Raw genomic sequence first — 21,272 nt, 5'->3', positions numbered from 1 at the left:
CTAGTGGCATGACTGGACAACAGCAGCCCCTTAAAATTGCTGCCAACAAACCAAGGAAGCACCACTTGATGAAGGAGTGTAAGTTTGGTTTTATCTAATAATCTTCCAATAACATCTCCTACTAAGTTCAATAGAATGACAGCATTAAAACTTGCAGGAAGGTGTCAGCAGGTTGGAAGAAAGTCTTGAAGGTGATAGTGAAGCACTCTTTTAAGAAATGCTTCATGCTCAATATCCTGATGGCTTAGAGGAACAGCGATGACTCTGAATTGAGAAGTGATCCAGAAGATCGACACTCAAGAAATTTTAGATTATGTCTTGACCAATTTATTTTGCTTATAATTTTTACTTTATGTATAATCAACTTGCATAGTTTTAAATTTTCCTTCAAGAATGGTATGTAATAAAATTTTTCTATTTAAAAGGCTTTTAAAAATAAAATACTTTAAATGATAACACATTGCCTCATAACAGCATTTTTTTCTTTTAACAGTGCATATTACAATCGATGGTATCATCGATTCAATTAAATAATATGACCCTACCACACCTTGTTTTTCCTGTGGTTTTTCTGCCCCTTAGATCATTGATATCTACCCCTGAGGGTACATATACCTCATCCTTGAGAAGCACCTAAGAGAGTTTAGGGTTTCTTTCCATCTTAAGACCAAACAGCCCTGTGATTCTTCTCAACATTAGTTTTCTTCATTGCATTTTTAAAGTCAGACTTGCAAAACTTGTGTTTCAATGTCTTAATTGATTTTTGGTTTCTTTTCTTTTGCAATTCTGTTTGAGATCTAGTTTGGCAAATGAATTGCTCCTTCTGCAATGGTTTGTAACCATTCCTGACTTCTCTGCAACTCTTTCCTTTGGGCTTCCAGCCCATGGCCCAGATCTTGCCATGCTTTTTTTTTTTTTTTTTTTTTTTTTGTCGTTTTTTTTTTTTTTCGTGACCGGCACTCAGCCAGTGAGTGCACCGGTCAGTCCTATATAGGATCCGAACCCGCAGCGGGAGCGTCGCCGCGCTGCCAGCGCAGCACTCTACCAAGTGTGCCACGGGCTCGGCCCTTGCCATGCTTTTAAGGGGACTTGATTTCCATGAGATGTGGCTCTAATGAGACTAAACTACAGGATGAGCTCTATAGTTGGCCAAAGAGTCTGTTAGCAAGACTCCCAGAAATGTAACCACCCTTTGTGGTCCAGCAGGAATGACACATTCAGGAGTAAACTTGGAATAGACTGTATTATCCTGGGGAGTCTAAGTATTGAGTGAGAATTTTGTTTATTCCTGAGTGTACTGTGATTGTACCCGGCATCATATTGCACCCTTCATAACTCTGAGATGTACCTGGCCCAGGTGAGGTAATCTCTACCACCTAATCAGATCGTGAATATGATTGTGGGCCTTGAACATTATCACTCAAAAACATGTCACCCCAATGAAGCTTTTGGGAATCAGAAATTCTGTTTCCACTTTGGAGAGTGTTGCTAAATGTCTTTACTGTAAATCAATCACTATGCCAGCTTTGTTCTGTATCCGTTAGATCATGACTTTCAACCTTTTTTTAATTCAACTCGAAATAAAAAAATACCCAAACCTATTTAATGTACATAACAAACGCACAGACACATCTCTAAAACAAAAAATTACGTGAAACTACACTTACCTGTACTATGTATGTATATTCTAATTCATTCTAAAAAAATGAAAAACAAAAACAAAATACCTGCTGTCCTGACCCACAATATTGATTTCATGATTCACTATTTTGCTGTGACCCACAGTTTGAAATACACTGCTTTAGATTTACAAACCTCATCTGATTTACCCATGCAGTGTTTGTGGCCTCCATCAATACCCATATTGGTTATTTTTAAATACGTTGATTGTGTGAAACTATTACCTAAGCATTCCCGAACTTCCTCACTCAAATACATATTGTCCTTTAAATTAGGCACCTGGGGGAGTGATTTGTTTGTGTAAGTTTTTTATACATCTCTTTAGTACAAGTGAATAAAATATGTTACATAATCTGATTTTGGAGTCCTGGGGACACATGGAGTCATAATGTCCCCACATTCTTTTTGCTGTAGACTAGACACATTCAGTCCTAGCAGCACCGTTCAGCCATATTCTTCAAGTCTTTTACTGGAGTCATTCCTAGATACACCCCAGTGAGTCAGTTCCTGCCCTCCAAGCAGCATATACCAGGATTAGATGAGAAAAGATTTTTCAGGAGAACGAGCTGTGAAAGATAAAAGAGGGCAGGGAGTGCCTTTGGCCACAATGCTCTGAGGAAGAAGAGAGCAAAGGAAGGAGTAAATAGGGAGAGTCTTAGATCACAGTGTAGTTTGGAAAAATTCTCTGCCCAGCAATGGAAGTCCTGAGCATACGCTACCAGTGAGAAGAATCTTACATCCACAAGAATGGCCCAGTGTGCCAGAACAGTCATTGGCAGGGAACAGCCCAGGGGAAGCTTGGATCCAAAGGTGTGGAGATGCAGATGTTTGATGAGCTATGCTCCCTGCTCCAGGGTCTCTTAGAGGTAATTATGAATGCAGCATCCCCATGGCCATAGAACTTTTCAATAAATATTACCCAATTCAATTACTATCCAAAACTTTTTTTGTTATTCTTACTTGGCAGCTTAATTATCATCTTCATACTAATTATTCTTATCTTTAAAATTTTTGTCTTGAGATATAATTCACATACCACAAAATCATCCTTTTAAAGTGTTCAGTTCTGTGGTTTTTAGTATATTCACAAGATTGTGCAACCATACCACTGTCTGCTTCCAGAATATTTAATTACCCGAAAAAGAAGCTGTAGCAATAAGCAGTCACTCCCCACAGCCCCTCCTCCCAGGCCCTGGCAAATATTAATCTACTTTCTGTATCTATAGATTTGCCTACTTTGGGCATTTCCTATGAATGGTATCACACAACATGTAGCCTTTTATGTTTGGCTTCTTTCACTGAGCATTTATCCATGTTGTAGCAGCTACTTTATTCCTTCATTCCTTTTTATGTCTGAATAATATTCCATTCTATAGAATCATCTTTTGTTTATCCACTCATCAGTTGATAAGGTTGTTTATACTTTTTGATTATTAGGAATAATTCTGATATAAACATTCATATGCAAATTTGGGAGTACACATGCATTTTCATTTCTCTTGGGTATAGGCCTAGAAGTGGAATTGCCAGATCACGTGGTAACTCCAAGTTTAACTTTTGGAGCAACTGTCATGCTATTTTCCACAGTGGCTATGCCATTTTATATTCCCACCAGCAAAGTGTGAGGCTTCCAATTTCTCCAGATCTTCATTAATACTTCTTTTTCTTTTTTTTTTTTTCTGATTACAGCCATCCTAGTGGGTGTAAACCATCTCACTGTGGTTTTGATTTACGTTTCTCCAATGGTTAACAATTTTAGCATCTTTTCATGTACTTGTTGGCAATTTGTTTATCTCAAACAAATTTGAAGTATCGGTTCAAATCTTTTGCCATTTTAAAATTGTGTCACTTGCCTTTTTATTGTTGAGATGTAAGAGTTCTTTGTATATTCTGGATATATATCTTATCAGGTTATGATTTATGTCTATTTTCTCCCATTTCCAAAGTTATCTTTTCACTTTCTGGATGGTGTTCATTAAAAACACAAAAGTTTTTAATTTTGATGAAGTTCAATTTGTGTATTTTTTCTTTTGCCACTTGTGCTTTTGGTGTCCTATCTAAGAAACTTAATCCAAGATCATGAAGACTTGTGCCCATATTTTCTTCTCAGATTTTGATGATTTTAGCTCCTGCATCTAGGTCTTTGATCCACTTTCAGTTAACCTTTTGTATAGGAGATAGGGGTCCGATTTCACTCTTGCAAATAGATACCCAGTTGTCCCAGCACCATTTGTTGAAAAGACTATTCCTTCCCCTTTGAATTGACTTGACACCCTTGTGAAAAATCAATTGATCATAGGTATATGGGTTTATTTCTGGACTCTCAATTCTACTCCATTGATCTATATGTCTGTGCTTATGCCAGTACCACATTGTCCTGATTACCGTATCTTTGAAGTAAGTTTTGGAATGAGGATGTGTGAGTCCTCCAACTTTGTTCTTCTCTTCAAGATGGCTTTGGCTATTCTGAGTCTCTTGCATTTCCATACTAATTTTAAGATCAGCTTGTCAATCTCTGCAAAAATGGTAGCTGAGATTTTTATAGGGATTGTATTGAATCTGTCCATAAATTTGGAGAGTATTTCAATCTTAACAGTATTATATTCCAATCCATGTATGTGATATTGTGAAATATATATTTGGTCTTCATCTCATTTTCTGGTGTTCAATTCCTAAAATCTTTGGAACCTCTAAGGTTATAAGTGATCATTGTATGCTAATGAGATGATTGGTGGCTGGCAGCCCCTAATAAGCTTCAGGATGGAGGTTGGTCACAGAAAAAAACTAAGGCGGGATTAAAAGGCTGTGACTTTTCAGCTCCACCCCGAGCCTCTGGGGTGGGGAGAGGGGCTGAAGGTTAAATTGAGCACCAGTGGCCAGTGATACAATCAACTATGCCTATGGAATCAAGCCTCCAGAAAAACTTAAAAGGATAAGGTGCAGAGAACTTAACATGTGGAGGTTCCAGAAGAGTGGCTCACCCTTCCACGTCCCTTCCCCCATACCTCGCCCTATGCGTCTTTTCATCTGTATCCTTTATAATAAACTGGTAAATCTAAGTAAAGTGTTTCCCTGAGTTCTGTGAGCCACTCTGGCAAATTAAAAAAAAACAAGTAGAGGATCATGGGAAACTGGATTTGTAGCCAGATGGTTAGAAACACAGGTAAAACACCTAGGGCTTACAGTTGGCATCAGAAGCAGGAAGAGCAGTATTGTGAGCCCTCAACCTGTGTGACCTGATGCTATCTCTAGGTAGATAGTGCCAGATTTTGATTAAATTAGAGGACACCTATCCGGTGTCCACTGAAGAATCTGCTACAGAATTGATGGATTGGTTGCTGGTGGGGAGAAATCCCCATACACTGCTTGGTGGCCAGAGTCCCAGAAGTCTCCTCTGTTAATTGTTATAGTGTTAAAATAGAGGAAAACAGTTTGTTTTTTCTGCAGTGTACATAGAATGTCTTTCCATTTATTTAGATCTTTAATTTTTAAAAATATTTTGTAGCTTGCAGTGTAAAAGTCTTTCATTTATTTTGGTAAATCTATTACTAAGTATTTTATTCTTTTTGATACTATTGTAAATAAAATTGTTTTCTTAATTTCATTTTTGAGTGATTCAATATTAGTGTATACAAATTCAACTGATTTTTATGTATTTATCTTGTATCCTGTCACCTTGTTGAACTCATTTATTAAACTCTAATAGTTTTTTTGTGGATTCCTTAGGATTTTCTGTGTACAAGATCGCATCACTGGCCTATAGAGATAGTTTTACTTCTTTCTTTCCAGTCTGGATGCCTTTTTCCCCCCTGCCTAATTGCCCTGTCTAGAACCTTCAGTACACTGTTAGATAGAAGTGGTGAGAGCAAATATCCTTGTCTCATTCCTGATCTTAAGGGGAAAGCTTTCAGTCTTTCACCATTATGTATGATTTTAGCTGTAGATTTTTTGTAAATGTTCTTTACTAGTTTGTGGAATTTTCCTTTTATTTCTAGGTTGCTGAGTGTTTGTTGAGTGTCATGAAAAGGAATTGGATTTTGTCAAATTTTTTTGTGTGTCTATTGAGATGACCATGTGATTTTTGTCCTTTATTCCATTAATATGGTGCATTGCATTATTTGATTTTTGGATGTTAAACCTTTATTAGGACAGATCCTGCTTGGTCGCAGTGTATAATTCTTTTTATATATTGCTGGATTTGGTTTACTGGTATTCTGTCGAGAATTTTTACATCTGTATTCATAAAGGTCTGTAGTTTTCTTGTGATCTCTTTGTCTGGTTTTGGTACCAGGATAATGCTACCCTCATAGAATGAATTGGGATGCATTCCTTCCTATATATATATTTTTTAAGTTTGTAAAGGATTGGTATTTAAAGAAGGATTCTTCTTTAAACATTTGGTAGAATTCATCAATAAAGCCATCTGGAGGAGTTTCAAGATGGCGGTGGATGCGGCGGTTGGCGTGGAGTAGCTGAGGTGGAAAAGGCGGCCACTGGGCCTCAGGCAGCCGGGAAACTTGTGGACCTTCCTCTTGCCATCTCTTAAGGGAGGACCGCTGCTGGTGGCCAGTCGTGGGGGTTGACCGCCACTTTGCCCTCGGCACGAGAGGCTGCCTCATTTACAGGCAACAGCTTTGAAGTGTGGAGCAGGAAAAGAACTGTTTCATAGCTGCAAAAGCGAGTCTCTAAACAGGGAACACGGCGCCAGGGCTGCTGTTGACGCTGCCAGGATCCCAGAGGCTGGGGCTGCTCTGAAGGCGGCCAGCTGCCCTATTCAGGATTCGAGGTTTCAGGCCGGCATTAAAGAAGATTCCTGGGAGCGCCCAAGCTGCGCCGCGACTGAACAGCACGAGGTGGCAGCGGCCGAGAACAGGGAAGGCGACAAACCAGAGACAGAGAGTGAACACCCGACCTGGCAAAACCCTGTGAGTGACCCCTGGCCCAGCTCTGTTCAGGGGGATTACGCCCACCCGGCTCCCGCCTGCATCACCAGGCCACTCACCGCCCCGGGGCTGCCTCCATTTTCCCAGGTGTGGGCAGCTCCGCCCGGCTCGGACGTCACTGAGCCTTCCCACTTGCTTGGCCCGGTGCGGGGCTTTCTGGAGCCTGTGGGCTGGCCTCCCCTCCCACTCCCTCCGCGGTTCTCTGGCGGGGCTGGTGACGGGGGGCGTCCCCGGCGAGTGTCGGGAGGGCAAGGAAGTACAGGCGGGCCGACTGTCACTCCACCACACCCTGGAGTCCGGCCCCCAGTAAACTTCCTGTTACTGGGAGGCAGATACCATCTCTGTAGCCACCAGTTCGGAAAAAAGCCTAACCAATTTCTGGTTGGGAATAGTGTGGTAGCAGAGTTCCCAGGTCCACTTGAACCTGCCGGAGAGCAGGCTGCAGGTGGGCGCTAGATTCGGTCTATGCCGGGGGATACAAAGGTGAACAAGTCCTGAGAAAGATCTACACAGTGCTACAAAGGCACCCAGAGAGACTGGTCGTCTGTGCCTAGCAGAAACCTGGTAGACTTCCTGGGCGAGGCGGTGCCGAGCAGGGTCTTGAAGGCCCAGCTGATAGAAGACGGTTGCAGAAGACACGTCCCAGCCCAGCACAGTGCGCACAGAGTGCGGAGACGTGCAGCCAGGGAGGCGGAGACTCGACAGAAACCACACACCCTGTGGGGTCACCACTGCACGATCCAACAGCCTGGGCCAGAGCACACGGAACAGGGAGAAGTCCTGCACAGGAAGTGAAAGCTCAACAGAGATCACACACCCTGTGGTACGTGATCCACCAGCCCAGCAGAGTCCAAGCTGACCAGAAAGGTGGAACCCGGAGAAGCCCAAGACCCGAGGCAACCACACACACAAGGCACTAGAGGCCAACTGAGCAGTCACGGAGGGAGCCATACCAAATTGGCAACCACAGCAACATCCTAGTTAGTCATTAGTCTTAAACCAGTGGTCTGTGAAACCCCCTGCCACAATGAATAAACACCAAAAAAAAGATACCAGAAATACAAAAAATCAAGAAAGTACACCACCAAAAGTTAATAAATTTCAAACTCTAGATCCTATAGAACAAGAAGCCCTTGAAATGACTGATAAGGAATTTCGAGTGATAATTCTAAGGAAACTGAATGAGATACAAGAAAACTCAGCTAGACATCATGATGAAACGAGAAAAGTATACAGGATCTGAAAGAGGAAATGTACAAGGAAATCAATGTCCTGAAAAAAAATGTAGCAGAACTTGCTGAACTGAAGAAGTTATTCAGCGAAATAAAAAACACAACAGAGAGTTTAACTAGCAGGCTTCTCGAAGTTGAAGAGAGAACCTCTGAACTTGAAGATGGGCTGTTTGAAATAACACAAGCAGACAAAAAGAAAGAAGAATCAAGGACATTGAAGAAAATCTGAGAGAGATATCAGACAACCTCAAGCGCTCAAATATTCGACTCATGGGTATTCCAGAAGGGGAAGAAAAAGGAGATTCCATTGAAAACATATTCAACAAAATAGTGGCAGAAAACTTCCCAGGTATAGGAAAAATCACAGATCTTCAGATCCAGGAAGCTCAACAATCTCCAAATGTATTCAACCCAAAAAGGCCTTCTCCAAGACATGTCATAGTCAAATTGGCAAAACTCAGAGACAAAGAGAGAATCTTAAAAGCTGCAAGAGAGAAGCGTCAAATCACATATAAGGGAGCCCCAGTCAGGCTACATCAGACTTCTCACCACAAACCCTAAAAGCTAGAAAGGAATGGGATGATATTTTCAAAATACTAAAAGACAAAGATTGCCAGCCAAGAATACTCTACCCTGCAAGGCTATCCTTCCGAAATGAAGGGCAAATAGTATATTTCTCAGACAAACAAAAACTGCGGGAGTTAACTACCACACGACCACCCTTACAAGAAATTCTCAAGGGAGTATTGGGTTTGGATCCTGAAAAATAACTACCACTGCCATAAAAACCCAAGAAAAATCAATACCCACTAGTATAATAAAAATGGCATCCATGGAGAGAAAACAAGCAAACAAAAACACTATCTACAACCTAAGGAACCAACAAACACAGAAACCAAAATTAAATCAGAAAGCAAGGAACAAAAGACACCTAAGACAACCAAACAACCAATAAAATGCTAGGCATAAATCAACACCTTTCAATAACAACTCTTAATGTAAAAGGTTAAATTCCCCAATCAAAAGACACAGACTGGCTGACTGGATCATAAAGGAGGACCCAAGTATATGCTGCTTACAAGAGACCCACCTCACCCATAAAGATTCACACAGACTAAGAGTGAAAGGATGGAAAAAGATTTACCATGCAAACAGAAAAGAAAAACAAGCTGGAGTCGCTATTCTTATATCTGACAAAATAGACTTTAAACTAAAAACCATAAAAAGAGACAATGAGGGACACTACTTAATGATAAAAGGACTGATCCATCAAGAAGACATAACAATCATAAATATGTACACACCTAGTGTTGGAGCAGCCAGATTTATAAGACAAACTCTATTAGACCTAAAGAAGGAAATAAGACACTAATACCATAATAGCAGGCGACCTGAACACCCCACTGTCAATAGTAGACAGATCATCTAGGCAAAGAATCAGTAGAAAAACACAAGATCTCAACAAGACTCTAGACCAATTGGAATTGGCATATATCTACAGAACATTCCACCCAACAACCTCAGAATATTCATTCTTCTCATCAGCACATGGATCATTCTCCAGGATAGATCACATATTAGGTCACAAATCAAGTCTCAATAAATTCAAAAAAATTGGAATTATCCCATGTATCTTCTCAGACCACAATGGATTAAAACTAGAAATTAATAACAAACGAAACTCTGGAAACTATACAAACACATGGAAATTAAACAGCATTCTACTTAATGACATATGGGTCCAAGAAGAAATCAAGCAGGAAATCAAAAAATTTCTTGAAACTAATGAAAACAATGATACATCATACCAAAACCTGTGGGATACTGCAAAAGCAGTATTGAGGGGAAAATTTATTGCATTAAACGCTCACTTCAGAAGAATGGAAAGATGGCAAGTGAACAACCTAACACTTCACCTTAAAGAACTAGAAAAACAAGAACAATCCAATCCTAAAGTTAGCAGACGGAAAGAAATCATTAAGATCAGAGCAGAACTGAATGAAATTGAAAACCAAAAAACAATTCAAAAGATCAACGAATCAAAAAGTTGGTTTTTTGAAAAGATAAATAAAATAGACAAACCATTAGCATAGCTAACAAAAAAAAGAAGAGAGAAGACTCAAATAACAAAAATTAGAAATGAAAAAGGCGATATTACAACTGATTCATCTGAAATACAAGGAATCATTCGAGACTACTATAAACAACTATACGCCAACAAATTTGAAAATCTGGAGGAAATGGATAAATTTCTGGACACACACAAGCTCCCAAAACTGAACCGTGAAGACGTAGAAAGTTTGAACAGACCAATAACAATAAAGGAGATTGAAGCTGTTATGAGAAGGCTCCCAACAAAGAAAAGCCCAGGACCAGATGGATTCACAGCAGAATTTTACCAAACATTCAAAGAGGAATTGACACCCATTCTTTACAAACTATTCCAAAAGATTGAAACAGACGCAAATCTCCCAAACTCATTCTATGAAGCAAGCATCATCCTGATACCAAAACCAGGTAAAGATATAACCAAAAAAGAAAACTACAGGCCGATATCCTTGATGAATATAGATGCAAAAATCCTCACTAAAATACTAGCAAACAGAATACAGCAACACATACGTAAAATTATTCATCACAATCAAGTGGGATTCATCCCAGGGATGCAAGGTTGGTTCAACATATGCAAATCAATAAATGTGATACACCATATTAATAAACTCAAACACAAGGACCATATGATCATCTCTATAGATGCTGAAAAAGCATTTGATAAAGTTCAGCACTCATTCATGACAAAGACCCTCTATAAGTTAAGTATAGAGGGAAAGTATCTCAACATAATTAAAGCCATATATGCCAAACCTACAGCCAAGATCATCCTGAATGGGGAAAAGCTGAAAGCTTTTCCTTTAAGAACAGGAACTAGACAAGGATGCCCACTCTCACCACTCCTATTCAACATAGTGTTGGAAGTACTAGCCAGAGCAATCAGAGAAGAGAAGGAAATAAAGGGCATCCAGATTGGAAAAGATGAAGTCAAACTGTCCCTGTTTGCAGATGACATGATCCTATATATCGAACAGCCTAAAACCTCTACAAAAAAACTCTTGGAATTGATAAATGATTTCAGCACAGTAGCAGGATACAAAATCAACACACAAAAATCAGTAACATTTCTTTTCTCCAATAGTGAACATGCAGAAAGAGAAATCAAGAAAGCCTGTCCATTTACAATAGCCACCAAAAAAATAAAATACTTAGGAATTGAGTTAACCAAGGAGGTGAAAAATCTCTATAATGAGAACTACAAACCACTGCTGAGAGAAATTAGAGAGGATACAAGAAGATGGAAAGATATCCCATGCTCTTGGATTGGAAGAATCAACATAGTGAAAATGTCCATACTACACAAAGTGATATACAAATTCAATGCAATCCCCATAAAAATTCCAAAGACACTTTTCTCAGAAATGGAAAAAACTATCCAGACATTTATATGGAACAATAAAAGACCATGCATAGCCAAAGCAATGCTGAGCAAAAAAAATAAAGCTGGAGGCATAACACTACCTGACTTTAAGCTATACTATAAAGCTATAATAACCAAAACAGTATGGTACTGGCATAAAAACAGACACACTGACCAATGGAATAGAATAGAAAATCCAGAAATCAACCCACACACTTACTGCCAGCTGATCTTTGACAAAGGCACCAAGCCTATTCACTGGCAAAGGGACTGCCTCTTCAGCAAATGGTGCTGGGATAACTGGATATCCATATGCAGGAGAATGAAACTAGATCCATACTTCTCGCCATATACTAAAATCAACTCAAAATGGATTAAGGATTTAAATATACACCCTGAAACAATAAAACTTCTTAAAGAAAACATAGGAGAAACACTTCAGGAAATAGGACTGGGCACAGACTTCATGAATACGACCCCAAAAGCACGGGCAACCAAAGGAAAAATAAACAAATGGGATTATATCAAACTAAAAAGCTTCTGCACAGCAAAAGAAACAATTAAAAGAGTTAAAAGACAACCAACAGAGTGGGAGAAAATATTTGCAAAATATATATCTGACAAAGGATTAATATCTAGAATATATAAGGAACTCAAACAACTTTAAAAGAAGAAAACAAGCAACCCAATTAAAAAATGGGCAAAAGAGCTAAATAGGCATTTCTCTAAGGAAGATATCCAAATGGCCAACAGACATATGAAAAAATGCTCAACATCACTCAGCATCCGGGAAATGCAAATCAAAACCACATTGAGATACCATCTAACCCAAGTTAGGATGGCTAAAATTCAAAAGACTATGAACGAAAAATGCTGGCGAGGCTGCGGAGAAAAAGGAACTCTCATACATTGTTGGTGGGACTGCAAAATGGTGCAGCCTCTATAGAAAATGGTATGGAGGTTCCTCAAACAATTGCAGATAGATCTACCATACAACCCAGCTATCCCACTGTTGGGAATATACCCAGAGGAATGGAAATCATCAAGTCGAAGGTAAACCTGTTTCCCAATGTTTATCGCAGCACTCTTTACAATAGCCAAGAGTTGGAACCAGCCCAAATGCCCATCGTCAGATGAGTGGATACGGAAAATGTGGTACATCTTCACAATGGAATACTACTCAGCTATAAAAACGAATGAAATACTGCCATTTGCAACAACATGGATGGACCTTGAGAGAATTATATTAAGTGAAACAAGTCAGGAACAGAGAAAGAAATACCACATGTTCTCACTTATTGGTGGGAGCTAAAAATTAATATATAAATTCACACACACACACACACACACACAGACACACACACACACAAAAACCGGGGGGGGGGGAAGAAGATATAACAACCACAATTATTTGAAGTTGATACGACAAGCAAACAGAAAGGACATTGTTGGGGGGGGGGGCGGGAGAAGGGAGGGAGGTTTTGGTGATGGGGAGCAATAATCAGCCACAATATATATCGACAAAATAAAATAAAAAATAAAATAAAATAATAAAATAAAATAAAATATAAATAAATAAATAAATAAATAAATTGTTTGTCTAGTAAATCTAGTACCTGTGCTTACTCAGGGACAGTTTCTGTTGTCTGCATCTTTTGCTATGTATGGATTATACTTTCTCATTTCCTCATATGTCCCATAATTTTTTATTGTTGAAAACTGAATATTTAAATCATATAATGTAGAAACTCTGGAAATCAGATCTGTACCCTCACCTGCTAATGACTCAACAAAGATTTCCTTAAAAACCTTGAACCAATGAATCTTCTGGCCTTTGGCACGTAGCTTTGGGTGCTTTCAATACTCTGATGGAAAACTTACTTAACTTCCACTTTCTGCTTCCACAGAGATTAAAGGTCAGCCAGAGATAAGATATCAGGGCCTTCTCAGGTTTTTCCTGAACATTGATATAACTCTACCTGTATATGTTTGTGTGTGTCCTTCTAGATTCCTAGAAATATGTCAGAGTTTTCAAAGCCCTCTGGGAGCATCTCATCCCCAAGCTCTTTAAGTTTTTTGGTCAGGTTCTTGTTAGCCCCAACTGTTATCACTGCCTGAGGTGGTTGCATTGTTCAGCAATTGCTGCTGGTTTTTTTGTTTTGTTTTGTTTTGTTTTCCCTCACAAATGGCCGTGGGGGTAAAAGCTGTTCTCCTTGAATAAGATTTTTTTCAGGTCAAATAAAGACAAGGGCTGTGAGTGGAGGTTTCCATAGGACTGCCATACAAGTCAAACAGTTAGACTTCTCTGGGAATAGGGCTTTTAGGGGGCTCCAGACACATTCTTTCTCTAAACTGCTGGTCTTCACAGCTACCCCAGAGCTGGGAAACTGGAGATGGAAATAAAGTCAATTAAAATACCATAAAACTCATTATTCTTACTGAGATTCAACTGTTTATCTTGAATAAACACTCCTTGGATTGTTGCAAGCCTTTGGTTAATTTCCAGAGTTCAGAAAAAATTAATTTTGACCTTTTCGCTAGTGTTCTCACTGCTTTTATGGAGGAACAAATTTGCAATGGTCTTTACTCTGTCAATTCAGAAGTTCTCTTCTCTCTTTTCTTTTTACCTTCTTTTTTATTTCTCTAATACCCAAGGTAATAGGGAATGTTGGGCAAACTTACACACTGATTAAAACAGAACATGTCCACAGTATGTCATGAATGTCTCCTATTTCTTGTACTTTTTTCTTCATGGATGTTCTTTCTTCTACTGTGCCTCTGCTAGGAAGTATGTGATAGGTGTTTTTTATAAATGAAAATATGCTGCGTATTCTGATTTCACAAAATGAAGGAAATCTTTAAAACATTAAAAATTAGAACAGCAGTATAATCACTACCAAGCATCTTATAATATAAGCAAGGTTTTTGTTGCTGTGTAACTTTCTTTAAACGAGTATGTTGGGACATTCTTTTTGGCTATCTATTGCCTAGCATATTCAGGGCTGCTTAACCTCATTATGCTTATATTTAATGTTGTTAATTGAAGAGCAAGAGATCCAGATGGCCCTGGAGGCTCATTTCTACCCCCTTTCAGTTGTCTAGCAAGGAGGTAGCTCAGCAGGTCTGGGTTAGCTCAATGGAAGATAAAACTGCTACCAGAGGCTGAGATCTGAGGCTCTCTCTGGTATCAAGGCCACGTCCTTTACCAGGAATCTCCATTGTTACAGAAACACTTGGATATTCTCTGACTTCTTTCCTTAAAAATATGCAGTGTTATGAGGTTGGGGTGTTTCTAGTGAAACACTTTATGCCTGACTTAAGCACACTTTTCAGGGAACCATATTACTTTGATACTTCCGGGCTTGCATGTTTTCACACCAAGTAACCATATTTTATAAACACACTGCTTGGCTCTAGTGGTTTATGTATATAAGCCCCATTTACATGATGTTTATTATAAGAACTAAACATCAGTGAGGGAGAGGAAGCATTTGTAATAACATTCTGTATCTTCCAAATTTATCTTAAGAAACTCAAGAAAACATATTTCCCACCTTCACCTCTTACACATATAAAATTAAATTTTCAAATTCTGTGTAAATTTTCATGGCTTTGAACATGAAGACACAAATGAAAGACAAAACTTCTCATTACCCCTATTTAGTTCAGACTAATAGGCTTGTCACTCCAGTAAAACTGTGACAGAGGAACATAAAAGCTATAAAAATGTTACATGAAGAAGGCACATAAATAAGTACTGAGATTAAACATAATAAAGTAGCCCATGTAGGTCAACTGTCTCTTGGATTGATGCTATGCAGTAAAGAGAATTATGGCATCTCAGAAGCCTTAACAGTTGGTTTTTAAGTATGACTCTTACTTTTAGAGGTCTCTAATATAATGTGCCTTAATATATATTTTAACAATTGGGTCCACTTCTCCTTTCTTTCTTTGTATATATACATATGCACAGAACTTGTTGGGAAGGAGTGTCCTCAATCCAGAGGAGATGCGTGAAGGTGGACACAGCACCCTCACAGAGAGATGAGGTGGGGCAACTTGAAACCTCTAGCAGGACACAGCTTTAACTGTGCTCTATTATCAGCAATTTTTCCAGCACATTTTCTCTTGAGTGCCTCCTCAAATCTGACAATGATGCCACAGTCAAAAGCAGTTCACATCTTCTCTTCTGCCCCAGGAGTTAAGCAAACAGAGGATGTCTCACCTTGGCATTTTTTTAAAAAAGAAAAAATCTTTGTGATATAAGGAACAGATATTTATCAAGAGTCTTCTGTGTACCATGCATTCTTCAACATTATAATATTGGATGCTCAAAATAGCCCTGTCAAGTGGGTTTTATTTCCCCTATTTTCCATTATGGAAACTAAAATTCAGAGATATTAATACATTTATCTGTCTCACAGCTAGGAAATGTTGAACTGAGATTAAAAACAAAAACAAAAACAAACACACACACACACAGAGATTTGCTTAGTTGTGAAACCAAGCAGTTGCTGCTAAATGGTGCTAAATGGTAGCCATCAACCACTCACAGCAATACCATCTGACACCATCTGAGAGTCAAAAGACAGAGTGACACCAACTCCTCAGGCTTATAAATCTCATCATTCTAATTGTACAGCTTGAGGAAATGAAAGGATAGAAAATGTATTCTTAGGTTGCCATGTCTTAATTTCTCATAACACAGAATGCTTAAAATGAGAGAAGTAAGACTAGGATGAAGCGCCCTAGGCAAGATCTTAAAGACAAGTCCATCAACAGGCCGTAAGAAACTTCTGGAACTCCTGCATTTAGAGTATCTTCCTCTGGTAGCAGAGGGTAAGAGCTGACAGGCTGGTTCTGCTTGCTAATTACACTCCCTCCCATTACTTTTTATGACTAAAGGACTTGTTTGATAACCTTCAAAGATATACTGAAGCCAGTAGGAGATTATTAATGTTCCAGTCCTGAGTGTTTGAGACTCTCCTGCTGGGGTCCTAGCTTTGAGTCCCACTGGTATTGACTTAGTTCCTTAATCTCCTAATTAAAAGACAACTTCAAATAATGTCGCACAGCTCGAGGCTTAAGCAAAGGCCCTAGGGATAGACAGGCCTACCTGAAAAGAAAAAGTAAAGAATAGAGTTTCTCTTTGTGAACCAAAGTTCAGATTGACCTCTAGTCAATGAAACAAAATGTCAAATATTACCACATATAACCTGTAGATCAAAAATCAATTTTTGCTTGCAAAACATAAAAAAGAAATCTCTGTCCTAAGTAGTGAGCTCTTTGGGTCCCTGACTCTTCACCTCTGTGCTCCTACTCTAACTGGAGAATATTCAAGCTGCCAGAGGGGCAGCTGACAATCACTCCTTGACAATGAGAAAAGAGACTGTGCCTATGTTGAAACTTCTATTTCCCCCCTAATGATCTATTTCTTAGTTAATGGTCACAGTCTTCATTAATGATTGTTAGTACGTCAAGGGGAGTATGTGAAAATAGTAAAATTCAGGTGCCCGGGAATAACCAGGAGGAAGTGCCCGAAAAGTACTTGGATATATACACAGGCAGCTCAGGACTCAAGGAGCCGCTGATACAGATGGGAGAGTCATCCGTCCGGATGTGGTTTTGAGTACAAAGTATGTGCGTGGAACTACACAGTGTACTGTTGGGTCTCTTCCACCATGGCCTATTCATCATTTCCGTCACGTACCTAAGTGTTAGCTCTATCATTCATTCTACCAGTACAGGAAACCCCGCACTTCTAAAGCTTTATTCATGCTGTGGTTTTGTCTGATCTGTTTTTATCTTCTTTCTCTGCCAGGTGAGCTCTTCCTTATCCTTCAAAGACCCGCTTAGACCAACTTCCTTTGTGAAGTGGTTCCTCAAATGCCATTCCCAACACTAACAGAACTGACCCTTCTTTTCTCTGTTCCCATAATGTCTTGCACACCCTTCCATTAGGGTATTTATCATAATCCATTGTCACTGTTTGTGAGCTCCCTGGGGGTATGGCCCCTTTAGCTTCTGCGCATACCCCTCTTGGTTTAGGTAGGGGATAGGGCTGGGCTGACATCCAAGTGCAGATGGGTTTCCATGTACCAACTCCTTTGAGCAAAAAGGGAAGGACCCTTATCTTTCACTTCACACAAGAGCGAAGTCCTGGGAGTTTCTACTGAAGACATGTAATTAAACTCACATTGAGAACAGAAATATTAACACAGGCACAGTCTAATGATTAACATTTTATTTAGATATTTTGTCTTCTAATTTAGAGACATTTTTGAGAAGAAATTCTGAAGACAGTCTTAAATTTATCTTCACACAGTTTTTGTGTTTGAGCCTTTAGCTAGGCTAGTATTTTCAGACAATTGAAGATGTTGAAGTCACTTGTCCTGGAGTATTTTTTGTCTTGTTTCGTTTTGCTTATATCGATTTCCCTCCTACACTACTGTGTAATTTATCAACCCAGAGGTTTATATCTACCTCACTGCCCCTCACTTCAGGGCAGCCATATTTCAGGAATTATGTGTATTCTGTAATAGCACAATTCTGTTTTATCCCTCCACAGTCAATATATTTGAGCTCATAAAGGTCTCTTTGAAGTCAGTTTTGAGTCTCACATTTTGAAGCAAGTTACCACTGAGGAGGGAGAATCTAAACTGAAACTCATTTAAAAACCTATATCTTCCTGTACCCCTCGTTCTAGTAAAATAGCACTGCAAAGGATTTCTTTAAAATTGACTTATTATTTTTAAATGAATCCTGAGCTTAGGGAGGTCTACTTTTTAGAGAATTAAAATAAGCTACTAAGTAGTTAATATTTTACCTTTTAAGGAAGTTTCACTGAATTTTAGATATCAATTATATTTGCTTTTCTCAGACCCTTATTTCAAGGATTTTTTTCCTGTCTGTTGTGTTTTTTTTCTGTAAGTCAGAATATTTTTTTAAAAAATATTCCCATGCAGGGATGAAAATAGTGTTATGACTTGAATGTAAGAAGCTATTAAACATGGAGAAATGAATTGGTTTGTTTAAAAAAAAACTTTGGAAATATTTGACTGGTTTTCCAACTGACTTGGTTTTCAACAACAAATGAATGCTGTCAAGAATTCTAAGCCGTTTTCCCCTCTTTCTGTTGTACACTGGTGTATAGCAAATGCCATGGCAGCACACACACACACCCCACCAACACTCACACCAGATGCTCACTTGCATGAGGTGATTGTGAAGGGTCTTTCTCTTTTTGTTGAAAGGAGTTGGCATGTGGGTGCATATCTGTGTGTTGAAAGGAAATGGCACGTGGGTGAACATCTATCTGTATATGGATGTCCTACCTACACAGGGAAGAATATGGCAAAGACTGAAGGATGTATTTAATGAGGAAACTTGGTACAGTTGGGCACACACAATATAGTGTTAGGACCCAGGGGCCAAAATGCTGCACAGAGTTTGAGGAGAGTGTTCTTCCCGTATTCCATGAAGCTTTGGCACCCTGGGAACCAGGGGCCAGCCTCCCTCAAGTGGCTTGTAACCAGTGGGCTTTGACAAGGGCCTTTGAATGAAAGAAAGTCTCCCCAGAGACTGGGGGTGGGGGGCGGACTAGAAGGTGTCTGTGGTCTAACAATTATGCATATGGCAGCTAAGAACCACTGAGGTGACATGAACTCATTGGCTCTCACAAGCTGTGGAGGCCTGGGAGTAATCAAGTTATAGATGTGTTTCCAAACTGCGGTGACTCTCCTTATCTCAGTTCTGGCCCAAACTGAAAATCTTAGCATTGGATTTGTTGGCCTTTGATATCTCTAGTTTAGAGTTTTTAGAGTCAAGAAAGTTGGTTAATTCAACTTTGGATATTAAGTTTCCAAAAACCTGTAAAAAAATAAGACCTATTGGTAGCACCAATCCTGACATTTTTTGGCCAGAACAGGATCTAGAATGAAAGAGATGGTCATCCCACCTCCATCCTGGTCAGACCCCATCGGGAGGACTGTGTTCTGGACTGGCTTTCTTACTCAAGAAGACTGTTAGCAAGAAGGACTGGCATGGCACAAATAAAGAACATGTGCCACAAGAGGAGTAGTGGAGAGGATTGCAGATAAGTTGGAAAAGAATGATCTTAGATGGAAGGCCATGGGGAGTGTGTTAATTATCGCCAGATATTACAAGGGCTGCCAGGTAATTAGATCCATGCTCTGTGGCTGCAAACCATGGGACTGGGAGCAAAGGATGATGGTTATTACAAAGTAAATTGAGCTGCAAAAACATATGTGTAATGGAGATAGAAAAAAAGATGACTCTAAGCACCATGAATGCTATGAGAAGCCCGAAGGGACTGCACCTCAGCAACTCCTCTGTTAGAAGGAGAAACTGGATTCAAAGTTAGCTTCAGGTTTTTACTGTAAAGACAAGGAAGTTTCACAAGAAAAATCAGTTGATCCGATCATTTCAAAAGGACACAAAGACATGGGCAGTGTGACAAAAGTTATCTATGGCTAAGTATAGCTTCAACAGTGGAAACTAGTAAGATCAGTAAAATTAACAACATGACATTGCAAAGTACAACTTGTGAAAATCTAAGTTGGTCAAACTGTAATCATTATCTAAAATATAACCTCTCCTCAAGTGATTTAAGCAAAGTTACATTCTTATGATTAAATCTAAGTATAATTGTCTCTAAATTTTCCACCAACAGACAGCTTGCCCCTAGCAAACATTTTTTCACATCTTTCTCTTCAGCAATTCTTAAAATCTCTTAACAGAATCAGTATGACAAACACCTGTTAGCTCTAAAATCATTAAAGTATACAATCCCATATTTTGAACAGTGATTAGAGTTGATTAGATGGGCTTTTGCCATGCTATCTGTAGACTATTGTCTCTTAACCGAGGACTGTTGCCCCATACATGCATTTACCTAAAAACCCTATTCTAAAAATCAAATGAGAATCAACATATATTTAAGTAGAATTGATTAAATGGGCTGTTGCCAAGCTAACTGTGGGCTTTGGCCCCCTGACTGGAGACTGTTGCCTCATACATGCATTTACCTAAAAACCCTATTCTAAAAATCAAACGAGAATCAAGATTTTCTAACCCTCTACAAAAAATGGAATGGAATATTTGGTAGGTAATTAGTTTCCTGTCACTGAAGGCTCTCAATTTGAGATTATGTGCCCGTTTCTCAAATATGTTGAAGAAGAGATTGAAGCAGGGCCACAAGTGTCTGCGAGGATTAGAAAAAGTACTCCGTCCAATGGATGCAGCTCTGAGCAAATATGCGCAATTAAGATAGATTTCAGTCCCAATCATCCCTTTTACAGGGCCCCCCTGTGCAGGGCAGAACCTGCACAACCACATGTGGCTGTGTCTATGATCCTACCATGTTCTGTTCCAGTAGCAATCAATTGAAAAGGAGGAAACCATACTCACTAAAAGGACCCTCATAAATCAGGGGGAGGTGAGCTGCAGGACCTTTATGAGAGAACTGACTCTTTAAGCCAGAAGTGTCCCTCAAAGAGCAGAAACAATTTGGGTCCTTTCCTTTGTGATTAAATTCACAACACCACATTGCTGAAATGTACAAAGGGGTCCTGTCATGCACAGAATTTGCTTTAAAAGTTGTGATGCTTTTAAAAAAATTTACTGTGGCCTAGGCAATATGTTAAGCACACTGTCTAAGTAGTAGTAGTATACCCATTTTACAGGTGAGATCATTTTGCTAGGAAGCAGCAAAAGGGGCATTTGAATGAGATATGCCTGATTCCAAAAGTCATGATCTTATTAATTACAGCACAAAATTACTTTTTTTTTTTTTTTTTAAGGAAAGAAGCAAGGTTTTGAAAACCCTGTGAATGAGTGTCATAATTCTGTGTTACATTAGGATGTGGAAGGTTGAACTGATGCAAAAGCTAGAACGTGATTGCTCTGGTCTGAATGTTTGTGCCC

General features: G+C 39.2%; 1 protein-coding gene across 1 annotated transcript in view; it reads left to right on the top strand.

The window, feature by feature from the left end:
* Positions 1 to 21,272, top strand: part of PDE11A (phosphodiesterase 11A) — a 393,277-nt gene that overhangs the window by 186,080 nt on the left and 185,925 nt on the right. The gene's annotated exons all lie outside the window — the stretch shown is intronic.

The sequence above is a fragment of the Cynocephalus volans genome, chromosome 1, assembly GCF_027409185.1.
Source record: "Cynocephalus volans isolate mCynVol1 chromosome 1, mCynVol1.pri, whole genome shotgun sequence".
NCBI classification, from domain to species: Eukaryota; Metazoa; Chordata; class Mammalia; order Dermoptera; family Cynocephalidae; genus Cynocephalus; species Cynocephalus volans.
This window is presented reverse-complemented; position numbering and strand designations above follow the sequence as displayed.